General features: G+C 41.2%; 1 long non-coding RNA gene across 1 annotated transcript in view; it reads right to left on the minus strand.

The window, feature by feature from the left end:
• Positions 1–1,641: 1,641 nt before the first annotated feature.
• The window catches only part of LOC124289974, a 162,605-nt gene continuing 137,420 nt past the window's right edge, over positions 1,642–26,826 (minus strand). Inside the window, exons 3-4 of the long non-coding RNA XR_006901804.1 lie at positions 22,368–22,407; positions 1,642–1,743 (exon numbers count right to left, since the gene is read on the minus strand). This is a non-coding gene — a long non-coding RNA (uncharacterized LOC124289974). The remainder of the gene's footprint in view (positions 1,744–22,367; positions 22,408–26,826) is intronic.

Here is a 26,826-nt window from a genome sequence, read left to right on the forward strand (position 1 = left end):
CTGTTAGTCGACTCTTACGACATGCATGTGAAACTATCAAATCGGTAAAATTACTAAAATGTATAAAACTATTGAAACCTGTAAAATGTCCAGCATCTGCACATAATTCAAAATCTGCATAACTAGTAAACTATCTAAAAGCTTTTATAATTACCAAAACTTTTAAATTCTGAAAAAAAGCTAAAAATCTGCAAAACTAGCAATATTTGTAATATCAAACATATCGCTAAAAGGGCAGGTGGACTTGCCTTTTCAGTATAAATAACTGAAACAGAAAACAAATATCATACCACCCAAACATGCTAGAAACAGTCTTTTGGCTTTTTGCCTTAAGAGAAATTACTTACCAATTATCCATATATGGAATATGGAGTTGCCATTTTGGAGCCTCTTTCTGATAGTGGTGGTATTAGCAGTGTCAATGGAATGGTGTTCAGTGACAGTGAACGGCACAGTCCACTTCTCTGAGTGGTGTGGGGAGTCCTAGAAATGCCGCTTCATCTGAAACAGAAACCCTGTCAGTCAGGAAACCTGTGAAAACAAACTGCTACAGTGGGTGCTGGAATACAAGAATGAGTGAGTGTAGTTTTATGCCACTTTTAGCAATATTCCAGCAATATCACAGCAGGGAAAAACAGAACTGGGCTTCACACATTGTACCCATGTGGGGAATCGAACCCAGGTCTCGGCGTGATGAGCGAATGCTTTAACAGCTAGACTACCCTACTGCCCCTGGAAGACAAGAACTGGTGGTCAGTGGTGGAAAGTACACAAGATCACCGCTGTCTGTGTATCATTGCCTCATGGGTTGACTGTGATGTCATGATGTTTCTGTCCTCAGGCTGATGACGTCTTCAAAGCGGGGTGGTGGGGTAGCCTAGTGGTTAAAGTGTCCGCTTGTCACGCCCAAGACCTGGGTTCGATTCCCCACATGGGTACAATGTGTGAAACCCATTTCTGGTGTCCCCCGCCATATTGCTGGAATATTGTTAAAAGCGACGTAAAACGAAACTCACTGACTCTTCAAAGTGTTTCTGTCTGAAAACTGACGAGATATCTTACATATTTTTCTGTCTACAGACTGACGACAAGTCTTTAACATGTACTGTCATGACTGACTTTATTATATGACAGTATCTGGTATTCCTAACTTCTCTTGAACAGTATGTATACCCACCAGGGAATGTTTTCTTGTCAGTTTACATAAACTAAAATTCTCAGCTGCATAGTCTCACCAGAACTCAGAAATCATTTAATTAACAATAATGACAGCTGTCCCCGAAAACTCCCACTATTCTGGCCAATGATCCGTCACACATTCACACAGAAAACATCAAACAAGCAGGCAACAATAAAATGGCCGTCTAAATTGCCACCATAAAACTACAACATAAGGGGAGATAACTTCTCTCCATTCCTTTGTGGAAGTGTTTCAGTGAGCTGCCAATCGAGCGCGGAGATAATTCAGCGACCCCTAATTTTACCCGTAATTGCCATAATAGGGGCTAAAGAAATACGGCGGCATGATAGCCCAGCCTATAATAATGTGACACATTTTACAGTTTTTAAGCAGGAAAATTACAGTTCGTGTACAAATTGCACCCTATTTGTGTAAGATACAGCAGTGAACCATACCATTGCCTCATTTTGAAATAGTTTCATGACGCAAACGCCTGATTTTCCACCCCCACGATCTGCACTATCAAATGTAATCTGACAGGCTGACATTGTCAAAGACGTCACCTGCAAATCAAATGAACATATATTACACCGCTATGGTCATTAGTGCAGTATTTTATTGGTATCTCCTTAACTTGACTTGTACGGTACGCATCACTGTCTTCAAAATGTCGAATTTCAGTTTTAAAAAAAATTGTCTTCTGCAGTTTCAGTACTTTGAGATAACATATTAAATAGTGTTGGGAATTGGTTAAAATCTCATAATTGATGATTGTCCATTACAACATCCATTATTCAGGATTAGTTAGTTAGGTTCGATTAGTCTTTCGCCCCTATACCCAAGTTCGACGATCGATTTGCACGTCAGAATCGCTGCGGACCTCCATCAGAGTTTCCTCTGGCTTCGTCCTGCTCAGGCATAGTCCATTATTCCTGAGTCCATTATTACATCAGTCATCGAAAATAATTGGTTAGGCCTAAACAAAAAAATGTTGTGGTTCTGATTACCCGACCAACCCTTGCATTCTGGTGTCGACCCTATTTATTTTAAGCAGTATAAATAAAATAAGCTTACAGATACCATTGTTTTCCCCCCGGCACCAGCAGACATTGGTCATTCTGATAGAGAAAGTCGAGATGGCTGCAAGCTTGTTTAAAAATAAACAATTACACATTGATAAATGTGTTATTAGTTTGTACAGGTGTAATCGGAACCACAACACTTTTTTGTTTGGCCTTAACGTCATTTATCAAATGTTCCTGTTATGTTTGTTAATACACACAAAAAATAAAGAAAAAAAATGTATTTCTTTGAGGTTGCTTTATCAAATTGCACAAAATGCAGTTGCAAATGTCACATCTATAAAGGAGGACTAGTATGTTAGAAACATAATTTTCCTGGAGTCTTTAAGATAAATTCAATCATGACTTGGAAGGAACAAAAAAAAAAAAAACCTTGTGAAAAATATTGCTAATGCAAACAACTGTTCCAAAATTGTTTGTGTTTGATTATGGGTGAGGTAAGGTGAGGTGAAATTGGGTTTAACACCTTGCTTGCTAATATTTTGCTCATATGACGACGTGCATACGTGTGTATGTGTATGTGCGGCTGCTTGTACTAGCCCAGACTGAAGCTGGTTTTATAGTGCTAGCTCACTGAGATACCATGCCGCAGTGAAGCATGAATACCCCACGCAGGCACATTATACTGACTCCAAGCCGACCAGTCCTTGTTGTACCCATTAATGCCAAGCACAAGTACCATATTTTAACGTCTTTTGGTATGACGCGGTCGGGGATCGAACCCGCGACCTTCCGCTCTCCGGGCGGACGCTCTAACCACTAGAGACTGACTGAGTTTGGTTTTACGCCGCTTTTAGCAATATTCCAGCAACATCACGGCGGGGGACACCAGAAATGGGCTTCACACATTGTACCCATGTGGGGATTCGAACCCGGGTCTTCGGCATGATGAGCCAACGCTTTAACCACTAGGCTACCCCACCGCCCCTCAACAATGAAGTAATGTGGGGGAATATATAACAAAGGAACATAAACATGTGATTGTTTTCCAGTGCTGGAAACTTGCATTTGTCCTTTCACTTTCAGTAAATACCAGAATAAATATACAAAATTTAAAACAAATATATATGACACAACTTTTAAGGCTATTGTAGTCCTTTCTACCAGGATTAAATCCCCAAACCCACAACAACAAACCACAGAGACAACAAGGTAACTCCATTTCTTGGAGTGAGTGAGTGAATATGGTCTTACGCAGCTTTAAATAGTCTTTACACAATGTAGTGAGTGAGTGAGTGAGTTTAGTTTTACGTCGCACTCAGCCATATTCCAGCTATATGGCAGGGGTCTGTAAATAATCAAGTCTCAACCAGACAATCCAGTGATCAACAGCATGAGCATCGATCTGCGGAATTGGGAACCGATGACGTGTCAACCAAGCCAGCGAGCCTGACCACCCGATCCTGTTAGTCGCCTCTTACGACAAGCATGGGTTACTGAAGGTTCATTCTAACCCAAACATTCACGGTTATTTACACATTGTAACCAACCCAGGATTTCAATGTGACGAACGGACCAATAGTCTGTCTACCCACCGCCCCCCATTTCTTGGAATCCTACTGGGGTATTCCTGAATGGGAACATGTATCTAACAAGCCAGTCATTATCTGTCTCAGCCAGATTTAATGTCCATCATCTGCTAAAGAGTGATTTTTTCAAGTTCAAAATTTCAACATTTAAACATTCCAAAAATGTCATCAGCCATTTACGAGACAATAAAGGGACAATTATCATGTTTGTTTAAGAGCAGCGTCTATGTTCACACATGGACAAGTCAGCCAAAATACCAACCAATTTCAAAAGATTATAGAAACCCCAAACATTTCTTTCATTCAGAACAACGAAATAATCCTTCATGGACACAAACATACCCCAGAAGCTTGTCGACCACAGTCTAGTCTTTGTTAAACCTGGCCCTACAAATCCAAGACATTTCCCCATGCTATTTTGAAGAAGATTAATGGCGGAGTTTCTAAATAGATAAACACACCGTAACAACGGAGTAATAAGACGTACAGTAATTATGCAGGTAATAAATGGGTACAATTATGACTCCAAATGACATTTTCCTTGCCAATGACCGACACGCATCTCAAACCCCTGTCATGAATTAACAACAAGAAAAGAGCTTTAGAAATGCTCCGTCTATTACACAAGAAATGGCTTTTAAGGTTTAATGGCACGAGGAACGATTGCTAGATTTAGTGGCATAAAGGCCTGTACAGTCCCTGTATGACACACAACGAGCATAGGTATAATTTGAACTAATTCCTAAAGGCCATCCCCGAAAAATATGAAACTTAACCAAGTGTAGCCGCAATTCATTAAAGCTCAAAGGATGAAGTTATTTTTTGACTGGCTTTTAAACTGTCACAACAAGGGTCTTAACTTATTTTCAAAGCCAAGCAAGGTCATTTATTTTTAAATATTTTTAAATATGCTTGAGAAAATACTCAAATGTACATTATGAACACAAAGAAAAGGTTGTATTTTATTCATTTCAAATTTACAATTCAAGAAAATAATACATACCAGTGAATCTGGAATTTGTATAATCTCCATTGAAAGTCTCGTCTAGGTTTGTGGAATCATAACCATTGTTTCATGAAGCTAGTTGTACAACTAATAGTACAAGGAGCACAATATAAAATGAGATTCTGCAGACAGTATTATACTAATAGTACTATTAGTACCAACGTGGGATGTGTGTAAAAAGTTATCTGAGCATTCAGATTACCCTAACTCTCAAGCCATAGTGTAGACTTGAGACAGTCCTAACCCTGAAATATACATTTAGTATACATTTAATATACTTGTAGCACTTAAAGACTATCACAACTCCCACACACTTTAAAATACATTTAATACAGTCATAGAACTTAAAGACAATCCTAACTCCCACACATTAAAATAACTCCCACACACTTTAAAATACATTTAATACTCAAGACAGTACATTTAATACAGTCATAGAACTTAAAGTAACTCACATACTTTTTAAAATACATTTAATACAGTCATACAACACTCCTAACTAAAGACAATCTAAGACAGTTGTGGCACTTAACTCACATACTTTAAAATACATTTAATACAGTCATAGAACTTAAAGACAATCCTAACTCCCACAAATTAAAATACCTCTAAGACAGTTGTGGCACTTAAAGACAATCGCAACTCACATACTTTAAAATACATTTAATACAGTCATAGAACTTAAAGACAATCCTAACTCCCACACATTAAAATACCTCTAAGAAGACAGTCAGTCACATACTTTAAAATACATTTAATACAGTCATAGAACTTAAAGACAATCGTCGTGGTACTTAAAGACTCACATACTTTAAAATACATTTAATACAGTCATAGAACTTAAAGACAATCCTAACTCATTAAAATACCTCACACACTTAAAATACCTCTAAGACAGTGTGGACAATCCTAACTCCCACACATTAAAATACTTAAAGACAATCGCAACTCACATACTTTAAAATACACATTTAATACAGTCATTTTACTTAAAGAGTACTTTAGAAGGTGACCACAATACCTGGCTAATGAGAGTGAGAACTTTTAAAATACATTTAAGACAGCTACAAGAAACAGGACTCAAATTGAGAATAATAGTTTACTAGATTCAGCTTTGAAGACACCTGATAAAAGCTCCTCCAATTCTTGTTCGAGAATACTAATCTCAGCTCTAAATCAAAATAATATAAAGACCATTTCTCTGACACTTTGGACAACTTTATCATCATATTCCGCAGGGACAGAAATAGGTATCCATTAAGACAGGAAACAACCTATTTATTATTGCAGAAAATTATTTTTCATAAATATCTTTTACTGCCCCAAATCTATCCTCCCTCTCCTTGATCAGATGGGTGCAAGGAGATATCCCTTCCATTTTCTTGTGGGCCCAAACATTAACCCTAATCCCTTTGGGGTTTCATAAATTATCCCTGTGCCACACACTGACACTTTACCCTGTATCCCAGGGTTAACTGTAGGTGACCTGTTGACACTGTGGTAGAGTGAATGAGTGAGTTAAAATTTAACGTCACCTCAGAAATATTTCAGCCGTATAGTGACGAGAAAGGTTTTACATGCACAATAAATATAAGTTGTTAAATAATCTGTCATCAAGGAATGTAAAATAACTAAAGTATCACAGATGGTGTCTAAAACTAGCATGTAAATCTAAAACTGTTTTATTTACAAGGACAATCAAATATAAACACAGGCTATAGGTCGCCAACAACTGAAGGTAGATCACCATACTAGGGACCATGGGACACTGTGGTAGAACTGTACTCTAAATGATAAACTAAATACAGCATGTCACTGCCTTTGTTTGGGAACTGAAATGCTGATCAAACTATGTAACTATGCTACTATGATGTAACATGATCATCTTACAGTAGTAGCCTTCTTAACAGCACTCATTTCACAACACAACATCCTTCTCATCCTCACCCCTTCATCTCCTCCATCCCTTCACATCCCTACACCCTTCATCTCTATTCCCTACCCCCATCCTTTTCACATCCCCCCCTACCCCTTCATCTCACCTCCCATCACATCCTTCACATCCCCTATCCCCTCTTCATCTCTACTCTTTTCATTCCACCCTATCCTTCACATCCCCATCCCCCTTCATCCCTACTTCCCTACCCCATCCTTCACCACCCCCACCCCTTCATCTCACCCTCATCCCATCCTTCACATCCCTACCCCTTCTTCATCTCACCCCATCCCATCCTTCACATCCCTACCCCCTTTCATCTCACCCCATACCATCCCTACATCCCTACCCCTTCATCCCTACCCCAATTCCATCTTACCATCCATCCCATCCTTCACATCCCTACCCCCTTCATCTCACCCCATTCCCATCCTTCACATCCCTACCCTTCTTCATCTCACCCCATCCCATCCTAACATCCTTTCCTTTCATCTCTACCCCTTCTATCTCCCATCCTTCTATCCCATCCCATCCTTCACATCCCTTCTTTCATCTCTATCTCATCCCCATCCAACTTCTATCTCACCTCATCCCATCTTTCACATCCTTCATCCACCCCATCTCATCCTTCACCCATCCTATCCTTTCCATCTCATCCCTATCTCTTCCTACCACTTCATCTCAACCCCATCCCATCCTTTCACATTCCTACCCCTTCATCTCTCACCCCATCCCATATCCCATTCTTCTTCCACATCCCTTTACCCACTTTCATCTCACCTATCCCATCCTTCACATCCCTACCCTTCATCTCAACCTCATCTCTACCCCATCCTCATCTCATCCCATCCTTCACATCCCTACCCTTCATCTCACCCCCATCCTATCCTCCATCCCACCCCTTCATCTCACCCCATCCCTATCCCTTCATCTCACCCCTTCCATCTCACTCCCCATCCCATCCCTATCCTTCACATCCCTACCCCTTTCATCTCACCCCATCCCATCCTTCACATCCCTACCCCTTCATCTCACTCCCATCCCATCCTTCTTCATCCCTACCTCCCTCTTCTCATCTCACCTTCATCCCATCCTTTTCATCCTCCCACATCCCATTTCATCCCTTCATTCAATTCCCTATCATCCTTCACATCCCCACCCCTATCTTTCTCTCACCCCATCCCATCCTTCCCCCTCTTCTTCATCTCTACCCCATCCCATCCTTCTTCACATCCTTTACCTTCATTTCATCTCACCATCTCTATCCCATCCTTCACACCCCCACCCTCCTTCATCTCACCCCATCCCCATCCTTCACATCCCTACTTCTTCATCCTTCTCACCTCAGTAAACACCCCATCCTTCACATCCCTACCCCCCTTCATCTCACCCTTCTATCCCATCCTTCACATCCCTACCCCTTCATCTCACCCCATCCCATCCTTTACATCCCTTCATCTCATCTCACAACACCCCATCCTTCACATCCTTTCCTTCATCTCCACCATCCCATCCTTTCACATCCTACACTCTTCATCTCACCCCATCCCATCCTTCACATCCCTACCCCCTTCATTTCACCCCATCCCATCCTTCACATCCCTACCCATTCATCTCACCCACATCCAATCCTTCACATCCTTACCCCCCCTTCATCTCACCCCATCCCATCCTTCACATCCCTACCCATTCATCTCACCCCATCCCATCCTTCTTCACATCCCTACCCCTTCATCTCACCCCATCCCATCCTTCACATCCCTACACCCCTTCATCTCTCACCCCATCCCATCCTTCACATCCCTACCCCTTCATCTCACTATCCCATCCAATCCTTCACATCCCTACCCATTCCTTCATCTCACCCCATCCCATCCTTCACATCCCTACTCTTTCATCTCTCACCCCATCCCATCCTTTCACATCCCTACCCCTTCATCTCACCCCATCCCATCCTTCACATCCCTACCCCTTCATCTCACCCCATCCCATCCTTCACATCCCTACCCCTTCATCTCACCCCATCCCATCCTTCACATCCCTACCCCTTCATTTCACAACACCCCATCCTTCACATCCCTACCCCTTCATCTCACCCTATCCCATCCTTCACACCCCTACCCTCTATTTCACTCAAACCCCATCATTCACATCTCCACCCCTTCTTCTCACCAAACACCTTCCCATTTACCCCTCTATCTCACCCTACCCTTCCGACTCAATCCTACCCTTCCATTTCACCTTTACCTCCAATCCGACCCCTTCCTCACCAACTGACCCCTACCCCACCAACTCTACTCCACCCATCTCCCATCCCTATTCATCTCATCCACATCTCAACCCATTCTTCAATCTAACCCTACCTCAACAAACCCATTAACATGGCCCCTGACCCACAATAAAACGCTAAACCTACCATTCACCCTCACACCTTCCATCCCATCTCACCCCCACATCTTCATCTTACCCCCACACCTTCCATCTTAACCCACCACCTTCATCTTACCTCTACCCCTTCCATCTTCACCCTACACCACACACTTGCCATCTTAACCCACCACCTTCATGTAACCCCTACCCCTTCCATCTTAACCCATCACCTTCATCTTACCCCCCGCACCTTCCATCTTAACCCACCACCTTCATCTTACCCCTACCCGTTCCATCTTCGCCCAGATAGCGGAAGGTCGCGGGTTCGATCCCCGACCGCGTCGGCTCGGAGTCAGTATAATGTGTCTGAGTGGGGTATTTCTGCTTCACTGTGGCATGGTATCTCAGTGGGCTAGCACTATAAAACCAGCTTAAGTCTGGGCTAGTACAAGCAGCCGCACATACACATACACACGCATGCACGTCGCCATATGAGCGAAATATTCTCAAGCACGACGTTAAACCCACTTTCACCTCACCTCACCTTCCATCTTCACCCTACACCACACACCTGCCATCTTAACCCACCACCTTCATGTAACCCCTACCCCTTCCATCTTAACCCATCACCTTTATTTTACCCCCACACCTTCCATCTTAACCCACCACATTCATGTCACCCTACCCCTACCCCTTCCATCTCACCCGTACACCCACACACCCTCCAAATCACCCCACCCCCCTAAGGTCACACCATCAGTTTCAAGGCAGGATTTGTAATCTGAATCTATCTCAAAGCTGCAAAGTCCGATTCTGACATCCCGAGTGATTCATAACACTCTCTGCTTAAAAAGCACAAAAATAAGTTTTGAATTTATGTAAGTGGATATGTGCCTCAGACAATGATTGATGAATCCACTGTGTGTTGGCAATGCTGACGGAGCTGTGCCCACAAGTAGATAAGCCGGATCTTGCTACAAGCATCCAGTCTCGTACAGTCTCTTCAGCCAACCTTACCACGCTCCATACATTGCGGCCAACATCAGCTGTGCAATGATGTTAGGGAGGGGCCTGCTTCATGTACAAGGGAGGATATACATAACAAAGCCAAATATCTTAAAAGAAGACCATTTTGATCTGTAGCTTGTACATGTTCTTCACTTATAACTCCTGCTCTCCCTGTTACCATGTCAGTGCTTCACATGTTCAGGCTTCACATGCCAATCAAGCATCTGATGTTCAGTTTGATCTTTCACATACCATTCATTCACATGTTCATGAAGACTTGGATCCATAGAAGTTCATGAAGACCTTCATGTGCATGCCCATGTGACCAAGATCACAGTTTTCATGAGACCTTCATGTGCAGAAGTGCCATGGAGACCCTTGAAGACCAGTGCCACAGTTTGATGACCAGTGAAGACCTTGATGAACAGTGCCCATGGAGACCTTGATGAACAGTGCCCATGAAGACCTTGAAGAACAGTGCCCATGAAGACCTTGATGACCAGTGCCCATGGAGACCTTGATGAACAGTGCCCATGAAGACCTTGAACAGTGCCCATGAAGACCTTGATGAACAGTACCCATGGAGACCTTGATGAACAGTGCCCATGAAGACCTTGATGAACAGTGCCCATGAAGACCTTGATGAACAGTACCAATGAAGACCTTGATGAACAGTGCCCATGAAAACCTTGATGAACAGTGCCCATGAAGACCTTGAACAGTGCCCATGAAGACCTTGATGAACAGAACCCATGAAGACCTTGACCTTGATGAACAGTGCCCATGAAGACCTTGATGAACAGTGCCCATGAAGACCTTGATGAACAGTGCCCATGAAGACCTTGATGAACAGTGCCAGTGCCCATGAACAGACCATTGATGAACAGTGCCCATGAAGACCTTGATGAACAGTGCCCATGAAGACCTTGATGAACAGTACCCATGGAGACCTTGATGAACAGTACCTTGTGCAGTGCCCATGAAGACCTTGATGAACAGTGCCCATGAAGACCTTGATGAACAGTGCCCATGAAGACCTTGATGAACAGTGCCCATGAAGACCTTGATGAACAGTGCCCATGAAGACCTTGATGAACAGTTCCCATGAAGACCTTGATGAACAGTACCCATGAAGACCTTGATGAACAGTACCCATGGAGACCTTGATGAACAGTGCCCATGGAGACCTTGATGAACAGTGCCCATGAAGACCTCGATGAACAGCACCCATGAAGACCTTGATGAACAGTGCCCATGAAGACCTTGATGAACAGTGCCCATGAAGACCTTGATGAGTGCCCATGAAGACCTTGATGAACAGTGCCCATGAAGACCTTGATGAACAGTACCCATGAAGACCTTGATGAACAGTGCCCATGAAGACCTTGATGAACAGTACCCATGAAGACCTTGATGAACAGTGCCCCCATGATGAAAGACCTTGCCCATGAAGACCTTGATGAACAGTACCCATGAAGATGAACAGTGCCCATGGAGACCTTGATGAACAGTGAACCCATGAAGACCCTTGAAGAACATGGAGACCTTGATGAACAGTGCCCATGGAGACCTTGATGAACAGTGCCCATGGAGACCTTGATGAACAGTGCCCATGGAGACCTTGATGAACAGTTCCCATGAAGACCCATGAACAGACCATTGATGAACAGTGCCCATGGAGACCTTGATGAACAGTGTCCCATGAAGACCTTGATGAACAGTGCCCATGGAGACCTTGATGAACAGTGCCCATGGAGACCTTGATGAACAGTGCCCATGGAGACCTTGATGAACAGTGCCCATGGAGACCTTGAACAGTGCCCATGGAGACCTTGATGAACAGTGCCCATGGAGACCTTGATGAACAGTGCCCATGAAGACCTTGATGACCAGTGCCCATGAAGACCTTGATGAACAGTGCCCGTGAAGACCTTGATGAACAGTGCCCTTGATGACCTTGAACAGTGCCCGTGAAGACCTTGATGAACAGTGCCCTTGATGACCTTGAACAGTGCCCGTGAAGACCTTGATGAACAGTACCCATGAAGACCTTGATGAACAGTGCCCATGAAGACCTTGATGAACAGTGCCAATAAAGACCTTGATGAACAGTACCCATGGAGACCTTGATGAACAGTGCCCATGAAGACCTTGATGAACAGTGCCCATGAAGACCTTGATGAACAGTGCCCATGAAGACCTTGATGAACAGTGCCCATGAAGACCTTGATGACCAGTGCCCATGAAGACCTTGATGAACAGTGCCCGTGAAGACCTTGATCCATAGTGTCCACAGTGCAGGGGCGGTGGGGTAACCTAGTGGTTAAAGAGTTCACTCCTTACACTGAACACCCAGGTTTGATTCCTCCCATGGGTGCAATGTGTGAATGGGCAGAGGGTAGCCTAGTGGTTAAAGTGTTCACCTGTCAGTCTGAAGACCTGTGTCTTTAGCAATATTCCAACAATATCACGGCTGGGATACCAGAAATGGGCTTCACACATTGTACCCATGTGGGGAATCGAACCCAGACTTTCGGTGTGACGAATGAATGCTTTAATCACTGGGCTACCCAATGTCCCTTCATAATTGACTTTAAAATATTGTGTTTTGTCTACAAATGCCTCAATGGCAAAAGCCCAGAATACTTGAAAGAACTTCTTACCCCATACACTCCAGAAAGACAGCTCCGTTCTCAGAATCTGAACCTACTCTCTGTGCCTCAGTTCAAACTGCAAACTTTTGGAAGGAAATCCTTTGCCTGCTCTGCCCCTCTACTCTGGAACTCTCTCCCTCCCTATCACCATTAAATCAGCAGTTGACTTTAATTCCCTCAAACGACTTCTCAAGACTCATCTGTTTTCACTGCATTATGAGTAGCTAATAGTCCCTCATTGTATATATGTATATTATCCACCCACTTTGTTTGAGCTTTGAGCATGGGCCTTGTGCATGGAAAAGGCGCATAATAAGTTCACATTTATTATTATTATTATAATTCTGTATTACAGTTGTGTTCATGACACTACAAGCCATATATACAATGAGTCATGATGGTGATCTGTGCCTGAGATTACAGTTGATCCAGTTGATCATTGACATTTGCTTTTGTTTCTGAATCTGCGGACAACTAATCATTTATGATTTAACACTGGGCTAAGAGAAAGCGACTGTGTGAATAAATATGACTTTAGTTTGCTTTCGGAAACTTTTTAGCATGACAGCAATATCACAGGAGGGTCCCCAAGAAAATAGGCTTCACTCATTGTACAGTAGACTAAAATCTAGTCTCTGAATGAACACATTCTATTGCTGGTATAATTGTTTAAGCCAGCATAAAACAATACTCATTCCCTCACAACAACCTTACAAAATCTCTAATTTGCCTTCAGAAGAATCTCCCTCCATTGAAGCGTGGCAATGAAAGGACTCTGTGTATCTATTTGAAATCGGCAAAGCGTGTCCGCTTGTCACCTAGTTTTGACACTTGTTTAAAACAGAACAATGTGATCTTGTGACACAGCAAGGCGACAACCACGACAATCCCTGTCGACAATCCCCGATAACAACTGGTATAATGACCGACCAAAAGTCAACCTAAACCCATGTCTCTTTCCCATTGTTGAACTCTAGATTATTTGACACGAATGGGGGCTCCCATATTTAGCTTTCAGTTGCGAACAAGGTGTTTCTGTAGCCAACAAAGACACATCACGATATGAATTACCAAATATGAATGATGTGGCATTTTTAAAACATTGAGTCAATTTTCACAAATTGTATCTCCCAAAGCCCAACCCTGGCAGCTTGGCAAACAATATGGGCTTGAGTTGCGCTTTTCAAATTTTAGATTACAATTTTCTTTTGGCACGTCAAGGCTTGCTCCTGCTGTGCAACATGTAATTAGTTGTGAGTTAATAGTATATTACAGTAAAATTAAATCAGCTTAGTCAATTACTGAATTCAAAGATATAATTGACTTTTTCTCTAACAATGGAAGTGGCATTCCTATTCACTTCTGAAGTCGTACAAATATGTTATTCTTTTCCCCATTATCCAAGCCGGAATTCTTACACCATAATAATATATTTCACTGAGACATATTTGAATTTCAATTAAAAAGGTAAGTACATTTGTAGAAATTTTCTCTTGCATTCCAGAAGCAACAGAAATTACACATGAAAGACAGATTATCATCTCCCATACCTTAACATGGACTTACGTAAATCGAAATGCTAAGCAGGATATAAAAAACCCAATAATTTCAGCCAGACCACAGGGCTGGTTAGATGTAAAACTTGCCAGCCCTGACCAAAACTTACCTGCCCGCAAATAAACTGGCGTACAAAAGAAAGTACACATCTGGTGCTTTTGGATTACTTTCAAAAGGCGACGTAAATGTTTTGAAAAGAGTTTTTACAGTGATATATATATATAAGTCACAGAATTTCCTAATATGTTGCCAAAACACCACAGACATTGTGCCTAATTGCGAAGTTGCCAGTCAAAACGACCTCTGTCTTTGATATCTATAAATGGCATAATTTTATAATACAGTACACTGAGGTTATTGCAAATACAAATGGATCACAAATATTGGTTCATGATAAGCATCATTCGTTAAACACATTTAACTACAGGTCAGTATTTCCGTCAATTCATAATAATAATGGATATTTCTTGTGCGCCATAGTCCATCCATAGCATGCTCAAAGCGCTGCATATACAAGAGTCAATTGAGTTCATGAGGAAAATATGACAGTTCGTCAAAATGGCCATTAGAACATTTTGGGGTTATAGGTTGTAGAACTTTTTGAAGAGGTAGGTTTTGAGTCCCGACATGAATGCTCCAAGGGATGACTACAGGGTTGGAGCTGCAAATTTGAATGATCTATGCCCAAAGTGTTTGAAATGAACTTAAGGAATTGTATCGATAATTTGTGGACACATTATGTGGAACAGAGCATCTCGATGCACCCCTAAACCAGATCTTATCCCAATGTGGCCTAATGCCCTGCATGTACACATATCACAAGAGGCTGTTAAATCTCCTCCATCACCACCACCTAAATGAGTGTAACCTCTACGACGTCCTCCTCGTATGCAATAAGATCTCATCATGGGACATTCACATCTATGGTAATGGCATTGCCCTGTGGCCAGCCAATCATTTTTTACCTCGACAATGATAACTGTACGTGTGTTGCTTGAAAAAAGACAAAGGAAGTTGGAGATTGGTAAACAGCAAGAGAAGATAAGTGTCTAGCTGATGAAGGGGAGCAGGGAGGCTAGTGGCGCCTTGAACCCCCATTACGGGGAGACCGGGGTGATTAATGATGCCGAGGACACCTCCCTCAGCTCTTTTCTCATGCCCAGATTCATAATAAGCTCCCTCTGGTGGTGAAATGTATTCTGGTCACGCCCCAGTAGTTTCCCAACAGGTGTAGGGGCACCTTGCCAGGCTGCTGACAGGGGTTGCTGACACTGTGACCTGGTGAATACATTTACCTCTTTATAATGGACACTACATCCCTGACAGAATCCTAGTTGAAAATGGACACTGTGACCTCGTAAATACATTCACCTTTTTATAATGGACAAGGCATCCTTGTCAGAATCCGAGTTGAAAGTGGACACTGTGACCTGGTGAATAAGTTCACCTTTTCATAATGGACAAGACATCCTTGTCAGAATCCGAGTTGAAAGTGGACACAGTGACCTGGTGAATACATTCACCTTTTTATAATGGACAAGACATCCTTGTCAGAATCCGAGTTGAAAGTGGACACTGTGACCTGGTGAATAAGTTCACCTTTGTATAATGGACAAGACATCCTTGTCAGAATCCGAGTTGAAAGTGGACACTGTGACCTGGAGAATAAGTTCACCTTTGTATAATGGACAAGACATCCTTGTCAGAATCCGAGTTGAAAGTGGACAGTGTGACCTGGTGAATACATTCACCTTTTTATAATAGACAAGACATCCTTGTCAGAATCCGAGTTGAAAGTGGACAGTGTGACCTGGTGAATACATTCACCTTTTTATAATGGACAAGACATCCTTGTCAGAATCCGAGTTGGAAGTGGACAGTGTGACCTGGTGAATACATTCACCTTTTTATAAGGGACACATCATCTCTGTTTAATGTAAGCAAATCCTGGCTAAAATTGCAACCTTTCTGAATACAACAAACTCTAAATAAGGGACACTGCATAATGTTAAGAGATGCTATATGAATTTGCAACCTGTTTTACACATTCATCACCTTATACTGATTACTTCATCTTTGTTGGATGATCTGTTGCACTTGTGAATAAACTCATCACATATAAAACTGTGACCTTGTGTATCCAAGCACCTGTTCGTGCAATCTTCTACTCCCCCAGCTGTACATCCAGCACAATAATTCAAGGACTTATCAATGTACTGCACAACGTGTTGCTCGTAATGCGATCTAGCTTTTATCATGTTAATCTAACACGCACCTTCCTAACGCTAGCCTCCACACTTTCACACTGTATAAAGTTAATCATTGTCAACTGAAAATGCACAATTAAATGACTCATGGGTGTGCTGACACACACTCGAGGAGCCCAAACATGTCAATTACACAAGAAAATATTCAACGTTTAATTTTTTACGTTTTTTCTGACTTCAGCTCACCTACAAACTTACAGTCATTTATCATCACACTGATACTGACAATTTTATTCACTTAATCGAGTGTGCAGGAAAATCGGCAAATTATTCACCAAGTGTCATATTTTAACACAGAACTAGCACTTCTTTAAACAAGCAGACTGTCTGTTCCAAGGGCAGGAGGCTTCCGGACCCATCAGAGCAGATCGTGCATGTACAATATCCCATGGTAAGGTTAACTGTATGTGGTAGATCGAGCCTCTCCGTGTTTGTGGCATCCATTCAACAACTACACAAGTCAAACTGATAAATGTTGTTCATAATAGGCATTGTAGGAGCGACAAAGTTTCCCCAGGGGGGACATGGGGCCATGTTACTGGCGGAGGATGGCAGCTCCCTAGGGATCCACTTATATATACAGGGAATACACTCAGTTAACACACTCTCTGTAGCTAGGAATATGCTGGAGAAGGACTGGAGAATATTGTTATACAGCCACCTTAAGATGATACATTTCTGAATATTTTTATTTTTTATTTTTTTATTTTTTTTAAGACGACTTCTTTATAACAAATGTTGCTCTTGCCTGACAGCAGTATAAGAATATATATCCAGACGCCCAGATAAGCTGCGTATCCGGGTAAATTACGCATAGAAAATTTCCAATTACGCATTGAAAAATAATTGTTGCGTACCAATTACGCATTTAAAATGTTAGATACGCAAAATGTTTAAAACAAATGCGTACGGAATATATTTATAAAAATCGCTTGCGTATTGAAAAAGACATGGATTGCTATCAAGTTGTACTGTTAGTATAGGACTAGTGTTGTACTGTCAGTATAGGATGAGGGATGTTTTATGAAATCATTTCCATTATATTTAAGTTGGTTTTGATTAGGTATGACATAAGGCAGAACATACCTGCTTAGTAAACTTACTCAATGACATAATACTGAGGTGAGTAAAATGACTGAAATACGCACATATTTGAAATCAGTGGGTTACGGAAAATGAAATACCCACTCAACATTCATAATACCCACTCCAAAAAAATACAGTGGGTAAGGTACCCACATGAGCTAAATCTTATCTGGAGCTCTGTATATATCGGAATGTCGCATCACATGAAGAAGTTGGCTAATAAAGCATCTTGCCTTTATTATTACTATTCAACTTTAAAATACCGCCATAGTTGATAGCAGATAAATAACAATGGTTCTGTGATAGTGATGCGTTTGGAAGCTTATAATCGTTTCTGAATATGAAAAAGGGAGACAAACACATTTTGAGGTATTTATTTTCTCTAAAATAATTGAAGCCACAAACAGTATCAAAATAATTGCAGCTGCTCGACCAATATCAGAATGGTCAGTCCCTTGGCACCATTGATGTGGGCGGTGGTGCAGACGGCACACAAATGTGCGCCCAGTAATGCACAAATGACGAGAATGAACGCAGAAAACCCAAAATACCTCATCCAGACGGACGCACAAAAATTACAGGGCATCAGGAGCAGTTATCTGTGATTGTTGACCCGTGAAGGTCCGGGTTAGAATGAACCTTCAGTAACCCACGCTTGTTGTAAGAGGCGACTAATGGGATCGGGTGGTCAGGCTCGCTGACTTAGTTGACACATGTCATCGCTTCCCAATTCCGTAGATCGATGTTCATGCTGTTGATCCCTGGATTGTCTGGTACAGACTCGATTATTTACAGACTGCTGCCATATAGCTGGAATATTGCTGAGTGCGGCGTAAAACTCAACTCACTCACTCACTCACTCACTGTGATTGTTATTTCACCCATCAGTCATGACCACTGTCCACATGACCACCGATTCATTCCAGGCTCTGAAGTAATTATCTGAACATACACTACACCATTTTAATACTTTACAAGACCCTCATGTTACCCAGTAAGCACCTGTAAAATATATTGATGGGGGTATCTTTTTGTAAGTCAAGGTAAAACCATGATGCAGTTGAGCAGAAGGATGGTTGAGTTCAGGATCAACAGATTTATGGATTTGGCCAATATAAAATACAAAATAAAACAACACAGATGAAAATAGTGATTTCATTTTCTTTTTGCCTTCTCGGTGATCAGTGAAAAAACATCATCAAATCATCCTGAATGCCATCATCGGTAAGATCATAACCCTTTTTCCATCATCAGCAGTCTGGCCTTTCCTTCCTGGCAGACTTACTGTGAATGTTGAAGGCCAGTGTTATTAGCAGGAGAATGTCCAGTGGAGATTCCAACATGCCAGCCAGATTAGAACCAGATGGGCAGGCAAACATCAGCCTCGACAACACAGAGGACTGATACTAGTGGAGCCTGGATAACACAGGGGACTGAATAACACAGCAGGCAGGTGGAGCCTGAATAACACAGCAGGCAGGTGGAGCCTTAATAACACAGCAGGCCGGGGACTGATACTAGTGGAGCCTGAATAACACAGCAGGCCGGGGACTGATACTAGTGGAGTCTGAATAACACAGCAGGCAGGTGGAGCCTGAATAACACAGCAGGCAGGTGGAGCCTGAATAACACAGCAGGCAGGTGGAGCCTTAATAACACAGCAGGCCGGGACTGACACTTGTAGAGCCTGAATAACACAGCAGGCAGGTGGAGCCTTAATAACACAGCAGGCCGGGTCTGATACTAGTGGAGCCTTAATAACACAGCAGGCCGGGTCTGATACTAGTGGAGCCTTAATAACACAGCAGGCCGGGTCTGATACTAGTGGAGCCTTAATAACACAGCAGGCCGGGTCTGAATCTAGTGGAGCCTAAATAACACAACAGGTCGGGGACTGACACTAGTGGAGCCTGAGTAAGACAGCAGACAGGTGGAGCCTTAATAACACAGCAGGCCGGGGACTGACACTAGTGGAGCCTGAGTAACACAGCAGACAGGTGGAGCCTGAATAACACAGTAGCTGTAACAGCATGCTACTCAGACAAGGGGAGCCAAGCCAGGTCGTCCACAATATTTCTGAAGTCAAAACAATACCAGCAAGCTTTTTTGTATCCTCTTTCGACCCAGAGACCAAAGAGTTCCACAAATGGGAATAAACAGGAATTCTTACAACACTGGTGGGTTTTCCCTTGAAAACAGCAGCAAAATACCTTGCATATACCAAAAACATTTGGATAGTTGTTTTTTAGTGCAATGTATGCTTCACCTTTAAATTTTTCACAACGAAGTGTTGGAAACACATTTGATTTTTGTTAGAGGAATATCAAACAAATGTTTCATATTTCTCAGCTACGATCACCTGTTAGTAATCAAAGCAGGTAAAACTTGCAACCATGTTCAACATCCCATGAATTTTGTTATGCCATTTGTGAGTGAGCGATGTAAGTGATGAGTAAGAGTGAGTGAGTGATGCAGTTTAGTTTTACACCACGTTTAGCAATATTTCTGCAATATACCGGCGGGGGACACCAGAAATGGGCTTTACATATTGTACCCATGTGGGAAATCGAACCCAGGTCTTTTGTGTGATAAGCAGACACTTTAACCACTAGGCAACCCCACCCCTCCAGCAACTTAATTGGGTGACTCCAGAAATGGACTATTAAAATGAATGAGTTCAGTTCTACGCCGCATTCCAGCTATATGACACTGGTCTGTAAATAATCGATTCTGGACCAGACAATCCAGTCATCAACATCATGAGCATCAATCATCTACACAATTGGGATACGATGACGTGTGTCAACCAAGTCAGCAAGACTGATCACGCTATCTTGTTAGTTACCTCTTACAACAAGCATGGGTTGCTGGAGACCAATCCTAACCCGGATCTATTGCTTGTAGATCAAATAACACCCAATGTCTAATCTTTCCGCTTTTACATTTACACATTTGATTCACTCACAAAAAAAACCCCTAACATGCAAAATAAAACCGCAACCTTTAAAACATATTCATTTTTCAAAGGTCTCAAATTCCTGACACTATGCTCAAAATTCGAGATTTATAACCAACGAACAAAAACATTCAAACAACATAGCAACCCCGCAAACAGTACCTCCCTATAACTACCAAGATTTGTTTACAATGTAGTTCCCTCTAATCAAGCCAATAGACCCAACCACACGACCCCTCTCTTCCTGTTGTGAACCCAATAGAACAGGCCTGAAATTCACTCCGATACTATTTCCCTCACAAATGTCAATGTCTGGCTACAACTTCTACTGGTGCACAACTAGCTTTGATGCTTATGGAAGTGTTACTGAGACTTTCTGTGTTTATGTGCTAACACAACATGGCGAGATGTTGACACCCTTGTGTAATGTACTGTTGGTTTGGGAGATAGTAAGAGACTTGTGATATGACATTACTTTGTTATCGGGGTAACCTGCCTACAATCAATAACAAACACACTGGTGAGAAACACCATAATTCCATAACTGCTGAGGTGGTTGTGTAGCCCGGGGAGACACCTTGTGATGATTCCATGCAATGATTTCAAAGATGATCCTCATCACATTTGTATCTTAAGGCCATTAAGGCTACACTGGTGTATCTAAAGGCAATAACAGCTATAGTAGTGTATTTCAAGGCCATCAAGGTGAAACAGGTGTCTTCACAGGCTATAATGGTGCATTTCAAGGCCATAAAGGTTATGCTGGTGCATTTGAAGGCCATCAAGGCTATGTTGGTACATTTCAAGGCCTAAAGGTTATGCTTGTACATTTCAAGGCCATCAAGGTTATGCTGGTGCATTTCAAGGCCATCAAGGTTATGCTGGTACATTTCAAGGCCATCAAGGTTATGCTGGTACATTTCAAGGCCATCAAGGCTATGTTGGTGTATTTCAAGGCCATCAAGATGGAACTGGTGCATTTCACGGCCAACAAGGCTGCACTGGTGTATTTCAAGGCCATCAAGGTTATGCTGGTACATTTCAAGGCCATCAAGGCTATGTTGGTGCATTTAAAGGCTATCAAGGCTATGTTGGTGCATTTAAAGGCTATCAAGGCTATGTTGGTGCATTTAAAGGATATCAAGGCTATGTTGGTGCACTTAAAGGCCATCAAGGTTATGCTGGTACATTTCAAGGCCATTAAGGCTATGTTGGTGCATTTAAAGGCCATCAAGGCTATGCTGGTACATTTCAAGGCCATCAAGGCTATGTTGGTGCATTTAAAGGCCATCAAGGCTATGCTGGTACATTTCAAGGCCATCAAGGCTATGTTGGTGCATTTAAAGGCTATCAAGGCTATGTTGGTGCATTTAAAGGCCATCAAGGCTATGCTGATACATTTCAAGACCATCAAGGCTATGTTGGTGCATCTCAAGGCAAACAAGGCTGCACTTCTTATTACTTTCTATCAGTTTATTGTTAAACACCAAACAGATTAATTATTGTAAATATTCTAATCTGGACCAGATAATCTAGTCATGGGTACTGGGAGCATTGATCTATGCAGCAATCTCTAAGTCTAACTTCACACATTGTGCCCATGTGGGGAATCAAACCCTGGCCTTCAGTGTGACAAGCAAACACTTTACCACTAGGCTACCCCACCGCCCCACACTGTCTACGAAGTACAACACACAAGAAGGGACAAACGTCAGTGTGGAAATGGCATAGCTTACCTTAAGTTCTTGTCCCATGTAAAATTTCAACAAACGTCATCTGCAACCAAGAAAGGTTGATATGTATCTCATGCTATCAATCCTACTGTACACAGGGTTTTACTTTGACTTACAATAGTAGTGGTCCAGAGGACCGCCATCAATACATTTTACTGGTCCTTGCTGGTACAGTCAAATCCTGATGAGTCAAATGCCGGTGTCTCGAATATTATGCATAACTCGAAGTACCTGTTGGTCCCGACCATTCCCTGTTATAGTTGTCATCATTTGAATACCGGTTACACGAATTCGTCCCCTAAATACACACGATGACTCGAGAAGGAAATTTGGTCCCATGAGATTTAAACAACAGCAATCTTGTATACATAAGCCGAAGTCAGTCAATGAGAAGTTGATTGGTGTAGCAAACTGATCCAATTAACAAACCAGCGCGGCTAACACCTTTCTGCCATTGACGGGTGAGTTCAAAAGGCAGATTAGTGATTTTACGGAAATCACTGTCTGTGCTAATCAGACTGGAACTGATAAGGTGCCCCTATTAGTGATAGGGAAATCATTAGATAGACAAATGCTTAGGCGGAGGAATTAGGACTGGATCATCTTTTTTTCTACCCTCATAGACATACCTATGTCTAGAATACATCGATAAGTCGAATATATTACTTGGTCCCCAGCAATTCGACTCATCAGGATTTGACTATATATCGTCAATACGAGGGGACGAGTGGAATTTTCGAGCCCTGACCGGTTAACCGGTATTATTGCCCACCCCTAGTAGAATGTCTCCTTGAATTGTTAAGTTCTGTCAATGTTCAGCAGCCATGAGTTCATCTGACAGAGCTACAGATAATCTTTTTTGATTATGTACTTGCTCGTGTTTATCTCAATTCTGTATCTTATCTTTCTTTCAGTAACCAAATAAATTGTACCAAACTCACACAAACTCAAATGTATATATTGCCATTTTCCATTAATTGTAGAAATATAATAAAGTTTAAATGTTAGTTTACGTGTTTGTTATTTATATTTGATCTGTAATAAGAGAATTGATAAGAAAGACTGCAAGTTGCCAAGTCCATATGTGCTGAAATAGGACATCTCAAAATACCTCAGTTATGTTATCTATCCAAGCAAGCTAAAATTTGACATTTTTGTGTGTATGCATGTAAGATCACATATATTTAGAATTTACAAAAAATCAATAGACTTAATAGGAATTGAGTTTTCACGTACATATTTCCGTAATTTACTCTGATACACAAATCACCTGTACCTCTGTCTGATAGCCAATTTTGTTTACTCTGGCATAAATCAGCTCACTGTTTGATTGACATTCTTGAAGTTGTTGAGTCAATAATAAAGCATATGACTTTATGGATTATAACTTGTTTAGTAAACAGAGTGAAATTTTGGTGTAGATTCTTACACCATTATTTAGCGTGTAAGAATCTACCCCGGAGACGTTGCTCTATGCGATAAACAAGAAGTTGTTATCCACAAAGTTCTAAGCTTTAATATAATGCATGTGCAGAGGCCACATAAGCTGCGTATCCGGGTAAATTACGCATAGCAAATTTCCAACTACGCATTGAAAAATAATTGTGGCGTACCAATTACGCATTTAAAATGTTAGATACGCAAAAGGTTTAAAACAAATGCGTACGGAATATATTTATAAAAATTGTGTAATGAAAAACATATCGATTGCTATCAAGTTGTACTGTTAGTATAGGGCAAGTGTTGTACTGTCAGTATAGGATGAGGGAAATCAATTGTATTATATTTAAGTTGGTTTTGATTAGGTATGACATAAGGCAGAACATACCTGCTTAGTAAACTTACTCAATGACATAATACTTAGGTGAGTAAAATGACTGAAATACGCACATATTTGAAAGCAGTGGGTAACGGAAAATGAAATACATTCATAATACCCACTTCAATAAAATACAGTGGGTACAGTACCCACATGAGCTAAATCTTATCTGGAGCTCTGCATGTGGATCCTGGTTGCATTGTAGCCAATATGGGCTGATAAAACAATTTCACTCTATGTAACTATATTGGTTCCTGACATACCTTGTTGTTATCACAACAGGGTTGACAAAATAATGATTTTCTCCCTATTTCAAGACTTGCTTCCTAGTTTTTGGAAGTCATTTCCACAACAAAATAATGATTTCTCCCCTTTAACCATCTTGGTTCTTGTTATAAGTTGTTATCACAACACAGTTAACAAAATAATGATTTCTCCCTGTTAAACCACTTGATTCCTGGTTTTTTGGAAGTCGTTTCCACAACAGGGTTGATAAAATAATGATTTCTCCCCTTTAAAGCTCAGTGTTGTTGGCAACAGGAAATACCATCACTGACTACCTGACCCAGTCTTGACGTCTTGCTTCTCTAACTGTGCTAATAGTCAGAAAGTAAAAAGTGAAACTTTCACACATTGTGAGCATATGAGCGGATCAACTTATCATTGCTCCTTACGAAACGTGAATAAACTTTCACATTAATTTTTTCATGACAAAACATGCCAGACTCCGATCATGAAATTTCTCAACAAACTTCCATACATAAAATTCGAAATGTATGAAACATGAGACATTGTTGAGCCCAAATTCAAATAAATCTCTCGTAAACATGCATAAAGATAATCATTTCTTGAGCCATTATAAAACAAATTGCAATAAAATCCTTTTTTTATAGTCCGACTCTGCTTTCAGACGGAATGGGTGCCGTAACACTTTGTATTTAATGTTGAAGACTTGAGCTCACAAGAAACAAGTGCTAGAAACTCATAACGGTTAATGTGAACACAACAGGAAGTTTAACCCAAGAAGTCTCCAGTGTAAGCCATCCAATGATAAACACCATCAGCTGTAAATAACACCTTCTTAAATCTCAACATACCAACCTATTTCCATCAAATAATTTAACGATATTTTTTACAAGTTCAGGGCAACAAAAACAAAACATATCAGCTGAAACCCTGTTTGTTTACATCCTTAAGTCAGCGACATATATACGCCAATATCTCCGTCTCCTCTGACAGCGGTAATAAAACTACACACATCCCAGCCACTAGGCTTTTACACAAACTATTTAGTCAAATACTTGGTTCAGCATAAAAAACACATTAGCCTGCGATAAAGTCAAAGATCGGGTTTAAAATGATAATAAAATGTCTCCTCAGGCTATGGGTATTCTACCCACTGAAGCATAGCAACACTTACGATATGCATTTGTCAAACAGTGTGTCATTAATCTTGATAACATCTTCATCACACTTCTTTTCTGCCGATATATTTTTTGTTCTGTTATCCCCTACATTCTCGCGACTGATTTCCTCACAGACAGATTATTCATGTATAACCAATAAAATCAGGAGATCACAGAGTGATATTTTTTAAATATGTAATAACTCTCCTGCATTATTTCCTAATCGTTACTCATAATTTTGTATGGGAGTTTGATTTATTGAAATGGGTTTTTTTCAGTTAGATAAAAAAAAATTCACATTTTTTTCTAAGACTGGACATTTGTGACAGTTGGTGGGTGTTAAAAAGAGGTGACTATTGAGGGCGAAACAACTCTTGCTAATGTGATAGTCTATTGCAACATACTATTGTGATATCGATACTCTATTGTGATGAACTATTTGCAATACCATTGCAATAGTATTTTTCTCCTTGAATTGTTTCATTTGAAGTCATTTCCCAAATGAATGTATAGTTTATATGAAATTAAAACAAGCTGAAGTAGTTTTAGTCTCGTTTAATAACTGACAAGAAACCTGAAACACAGATGAAGTAAACAGTTAAAACATAAACTCAATGAAGCTGCAAGTCTGCACCCAAACAATCTGGTACTTCGGTATTTTGCGCTTTACATTTATCAACGGAAGTCAATTACTAAACTATTGATAGTCACACATACTATCGATGGATCGATAGTTTTTCGTTTCTACCATCGATTAATTGGTATCAGAGACACAACAATTGCAATCCATTGATAGTTTGATGCGTCGTTATAGCCCTTGTATTGAAACACAGTCTTCTAACTGTTAGTGATTTTTAAGTTCTTAGTATATCAGCTGTGCAAGGACAGCCTGTATTTCTTGACAAGATTAGCATGTGCCGCACAGAAAACAACTACAACATATGCATTTATAGGTGAGGTGAGGTGAGATGAGGTGAGGTGAGGTGAAATTGGATTTAACGTCGTGCTTGAGAATATTTCGCTCATATGACGACGTGCATGCGTGTGTATGTGTATGTGCCGCTGCTTGTACTAGCCCAGACTGAAGCTGGTTTTATAGTGATAGCCCACTGAGATACCATGCCGCAGTGAAGCATGAATACCCCACTCAGACACATTATACTGACTCCGAGCCGACCAGTCCTTGCTGTACCCATTAATGCCGAAAGCCAGGCAGGGACCAACAAGTACCATATTT

The sequence above is a fragment of the Haliotis rubra genome, unplaced genomic scaffold (genome assembly GCF_003918875.1).
Source record: "Haliotis rubra isolate DU_JTF1 unplaced genomic scaffold, ASM391887v1 Scf453, whole genome shotgun sequence".
Classification (NCBI taxonomy): Eukaryota; Metazoa; Mollusca; class Gastropoda; order Lepetellida; family Haliotidae; genus Haliotis; species Haliotis rubra.